Genomic DNA, 6,007 nt, shown 5'->3' with positions numbered 1-6,007 from the left:
ATTTTCAGCATGTACTTTTAAGATGTCAGAGAGGTAAAATAACTTCGATTTAGTTATATATACACTCTGGTAATGGTGTTAATGGCTGTTTGTTTTGTACGAATGTAATTTAAAACTCTTTTTTCTGATCACTTTGTTTTTTGTCTTGTTTTTGATGCTGCGACATAGTGAATGTGTGGAAAGTACTGCTTTACCTGTTTTTTGTGGCATGTTCTGTTATTAATTTATTATTCAGGTATTATTGCTTGCATTTTTCTCTAGCCTTGTGTATGCACATGTATAACCAGACTCATTAATCTCTTTGCAGTATACTCTGAGCAATTTTTTGTAAAATGCACCTTTAAATTATATTCACATATATGTGTAACTGTATGCTAATGGTGTTGAAAAATAATGACAGTGTTATTCTTAATACATATTAATACCTACATGTTAAAGTGAATTTTGTTTATTATTATTGTAAACTTCAATTTATATGCCTATATCACTTTTGAATTATCTTTTGTGGGTAGTTTTGTTTATGAAAGTATCGGAATTCATATATAGTATTATCTATATTTGTTTAAAGAGCCATCATCCTCAGGAACTACTTTTGTTCAGTGGGCAAATGAATGGAAGCATCTGCATGCTACAGTAAAGGCCCAATATCAGCAAACTGCTGAGGAACGGAGGCAAAATTTGTCAACATCTGTGGGCACCCCAAAATTCATAAGGCACCACCTAAAACTGATCAGTCAGTCGGTAAGTCATGTTTCTTGATTCAGTATGAAGTTATGTCTGTTCAGTTAGCATGAAGTCATGTATGAGGTCTTCTTTCAGATCCTATGAATACTTCAACCTGAAGGAACATTGATTTATAAAATGTACTACTGTACTTTAGTGTTTCATGTAACAATGTAAATATTATAGATTCCTTCATTTCCATTTTTAATAAAATGCAGTTTTAAACAAGCTAATTTCACTGATGATTAGACTTGAGGTTCATTTAGAACTGATTTGTTTAAATACTTTTTACTCATTGGTTTTCATTTTTATTTTGATGCTGAGGTTGTCATTATTTTGTAAATCTTTGTTTGCCATTTAGCTGGCAGAGTTTGCTTGCTAATACATTCTCTCCCATTTTTTCGGCCTCTCTATTTCTTTCTTTCTTTTACTTGTCTGTGCCTTTACTTTGGTTTTTAGCTCTACTGGTCATATCAGAGAGTAAAAGAGCTTAGATGGCTGGTCATATCAACATTGTACTTTCACCAAAAGACTTCGTATAATGCCTTATTGGTCCAAAATTAAAATGGTGCTGTTAACGAGTCCAATATTTCTACAATGAAATCTTGTCATTCCTACTTTTAAATAGAAAGTAATTTGAACATGGAGGGTTTCATATTAACGGTTGGTAATGTGTCAGGTTGGTACTAATGATAATGATGCAAACTAGTTCTCAATCTGTCCACAGTGGAGGCCATATGGATGGCTATATCAATATGGGGATTTCACCAAAAGACCTCTTTTGCTAACTAGATACTCCTGAAAATGCAGATCTTGCCAATGGTATATCCTATATGGCTGGCATGATGGCTGTCTTGAAAATCTTGTTGTCCTCATTCCCCTTTAATGACTGGTAATGTTGAAATGGGTGCTTTTCACCAGAAGACTTTTAATGATGTCTGCTTGGTCTAAATGGAAATGATGTCAATCTGAAATCCAAAGTGTTCACAGCAGCTAATTTGATAATGTTCTTAGCACTGAATAACAGTAACACCAGATATAGTTTCAAGACTTCACAGTTAATAGAAAGAAATGGTTTTATCTTGAATTCCTGAAAATTCTATTTGCCCAGTAAAGCATCATTTTTTTTGAGGGACTTTGTTATCATGTATTTTCAGTGTGAAGCTCTTAATGACATGGCTGTAAATATTGGTGGTCTGTTTATTGACAGTACTAGACGTGTTGGTGTATTTGGTAACACAAGGGCCTACCAGTTTTTTCAGACTGTTGAATGGAAAGATCAGTTTGTAACCAGCACGATGGGTTTGTATAACTAATCAGTTTTATATCATTTTTATGACAACTTTTTCAGTGGCAGATAATATTTGTTTCTAGGCCAAGTGTTACATTACATTGTTAGCTTTCAGGCAGATTAATAGTGTCTCGATCATTTGTCCAAAATTGCATTATATGTAATAAATTTGTCAATTAGTTAAAATATATCAATACATAGCTGCTTTATTTACTGACTTGCTTATTTGCATTTGTTATGTTCAAGATGGTGTCCACTACTTTTAGACTAGGTCCAAATATTGTTTGAAATGCTACTAGGTTCAAAAGGGAAAGTGACACTCTTTTTTTTGAAAGCTTTTTTATACATGTAATTGCCAGAAAATAAACATAGATTACACTAGTTTACATATTCACATGTGAACAAAATTAATTAATAATGGTAAAGAAACAAATCAACATATACAACAGGAATTTGGCTAGCATATTTTGTATTTATATGTAACTGAGTTTTTCTGCCAATTACAGTATTGTACAAAATTATTTTACACATTGGATTTAAGATCCATGTCCATTCATTGTTGATGGCATTTTGTTTGCCAAATCATATGAAGGCTTTTAAAATCTTGAATGACATGAATATTTATTGTTTGAATATGCAATTTAGGCTTCAGTTTAATTTTTTAGATTCACAGACAACTTTATCATCAGCGGTTGATGAAGTCAAGAAAAAATATGTGTCACAAGTGCAACAGATCTTTAATGACTGCTGGGGAGCAGCAGAGAGGGCGATCAGACCACTTTAGGGTATGGTCACCCTTGTTTTTAGACAACAAAAAAATAGTGACCCTTCATAGAGGTCAATACCACGTCTACGATTATTGTTTGTCCCAAACAGAATTGTAGACGAGCCCTCTCTGCTGCTATTAATTAAAAAATTGTTATATTAAAAATAATGGTACATCCAGAATCTCATACTGCAAGAATAGCACGAGAGAGACTAGAAGCAATTAAAAAATTTCTTCCTGTCAGAGACTCATTCAGAAAAAACTTGCAAGCGCAGCAAGAAGCACAAGTTGAGTACGAAGAAGACACTAAAAAACTGTTTAAGCTCGTCACTGCAGCTACTAAGAAAGTTTCAGCGGCTGTTGAAAAAACTATATGGAGAGATATTGCGGAGGAAGATGAGAAGAAGAAAAAGGGTATTTTTTTCCGGTATTAGAACAAACTGCAGCACAGACTGAAAAAATAGCAAAAAGAACCAAACAGACAAAGAAGATTTTACGAGATCTTCCAACTGATATAGCTGCGGCTCAGCTTCCACCCGTTGGTGAAGAAATACTTGAAGGTATTGGTAAAATTCGTGCTGAAATAGGTGATAAGAAAAATCGTATACCAGAAACAGAAACAGAGCAAGCAAGGGAAAGGGTTGATATAAACGATAAATTTACTGAAGAAAGTATTATTTTAATCAAAAAATTGAGAATGTAGATAAATTAGCTGAATTTATCGAAATATTTTATATTCAGCGAAAAAAAAAAATTAAAATCCGAGTATGCTAATGATGCTATAAGTTGTGATAAATGGAAAAGATGGGTATTTCGTATACACTATGATCTTAATCAAGCTAAAAACCATGATCCTAGATATATCGCGTTATTAGACGCAATAGATAAATTTTATGCACGAATGTACCAACAACAAATACAACCTCCTCCACAACAGAAAAAACAAACTCCACCACAGCAACAACAGAAAAAACAACAACCTCCTCGACCGCAATCTCCAAAAGAAGAATTTTACAATGCACCGGGTGCTACTGGTAGTGGTCTGGGAAATAATTATGCTTGTCCTGATAATATCCTCAATGACGTGTCACGGTTAGACGTTCTCATAGGAGGAAAACGTGCCGGAAATAATTCACATGAAATAATTAATGAAGCAGCTGATATTTGACGGCGATTATTTCAAGGTAGTATCATGGATATCGGCGTTTACCGAGAACTTATCGATGAACTTGTTGATGACTAATTGTTAGATAAATAGCAAATAACATAAGATGATCATACATAATAATCATCGCAAACCTGTACAAGTCAGAGCGGTGAACTCAAGATTACCAATCTACAGAGCTACTTACGGAGATGGACTTGGTGATGTTATTCAGGGATTATGCACAAGGATGGCTCCAAAAGTAGCACCTGTTGCAAAACAATTATCGATGAAAGCTATTGATATTGTTCGTGATAAAGCTCCTGGAGCAATTGTCAATGTTGCTGGTAAGGTGTTCTCGGCGATCAAAGAAAGACCAGCACGATTATTGCGACGAAAACAACAACCACCAGTAAAATTACCAAGTACTGAGGTGATGCCAGCAGATGTCAGTAAAATAATAAATCAGGCTGCAAATAAAAAATTAGCAGAATTATCTGAAGAAGCAGAAAGAAATATAACATCAAATTTAATAGCAGGAAGCGGTCTTCGTCGACGATAATTTAGATCACCATTTGGAAAAATGGTAATTATAATAAAAATGTTCAAGCGCGAATCAGACACAGCATTTGATATGGAAGCACCTGTTCTTAAGTATGAATCGGTGCGTGATTATCAATTTTATTCCTATGACGCAAGACAACCAAATCAGCGGGGGAGAATCGAATTACAGGTTCATGATACAAGTATATATTTCTTGCCCGCTGAGGCGTTTATTGAAGTAGAAGGTAGACTTGTAACGAATGTTGTAGCTAATACGCCATATGGTGCCAATGTACGAGTTGGTTTTGTCAACAACGGAATTATGGCGTTGTTTGATAGCGCCACATACATGATTGATGGAAAAAATATTGAATTAGTTCAGAAGGATGTCGATGTTGCTACAAAAATAATTAGTATAGCGAGATATTCTGATGATTATACAAGATCAGCCGGTCCAACAATGATGTTTGCTAAGGATATTATTGACAACGCTGATCATATCAGGTATGCTAAAATACGGGTAGAACGAGATACTGCAATTGATCCACAACCAGTTGCTGATGGTCCTGAATACGCAGCCAGACCAGGTGCTGCTTTTGATATTGTACGAGGTGATAGCGATAATTACAACTTAGGGTTTGCAGCACGTCGAGCGGTGTTGTCAGGAGATAATAGAAACTTTTCATGTGCAATTCCATTATCTAACATCTTTGGATTTTGCAGAAATGTTAGAAAGGTCATCTTTGGAGCTAAACATACAGTTGTGCTCGTAAGAAAAGATGATGATTATGATGCAGTCTGGCGAGGTGCTGATGTTGCTGATGGAAAAGTAAATATATCAAAGCTTTCACTGTGGATGCCAGTAATGACTCCATCAATTACTGAGGAACAAAAATTAATTTCTTTTATGGATCAAGGCGGTAAATCATTGCTATCATGGTTAACAGTAACCACAGATGCTATTCAAAGTAATGTTAATGGTTTATTTACATGGCATATAGCATCACAACAAGGTGTTTCTGCACCACGGTATATTTTTATTGCGCTACAAGATAATGCTAGGACGAATAATCAAGAACGTTCACGTATGATATTTGACAACCTTGGAGTTAATGAAGTTTCCTTGCGGATAAATGGACATCAAGAACCAGCTGAAGATATATTATTAAATTTTGATCAAAATCACGTAGCGCGTGCATATCATCGTTTAATGTCATTCATGGGACGTGATCAAAATATAGATACTGGTTTGCAAATATCACAACTAGATTTTACAAATCTATATCCGATTTATTATTTTTCACTGGAGCATCTTGATTTGTCCAAACAGTCTGTCGTTGATATACACTTTCGAGCTCGTGTTACTAACCCGCCAGGTGGTGGTGCCTTCTACAAAGCAATCGCGGTCATACTTAGCGATAAAGCCGTGTTACTTGAAGGTGGTAGTGGTCGAATGAGAGTCGTTGATGCACCAGTGGAAAATCTTTAATTATTCAGAAAAATATATTTTATATAAAAATGTCGTATGGTCATATTAATG

Source organism: Sinohyriopsis cumingii, chromosome 2 (genome assembly GCF_028554795.1).
Source record: "Sinohyriopsis cumingii isolate HCF-2022 chromosome 2, ASM2855479v2, whole genome shotgun sequence".
Taxonomy (NCBI): domain Eukaryota; kingdom Metazoa; phylum Mollusca; class Bivalvia; order Unionida; family Unionidae; genus Sinohyriopsis; species Sinohyriopsis cumingii.
The sequence above is the reverse complement of the archived record's forward strand: the minus strand, read 5'-3'. Positions refer to the sequence as shown.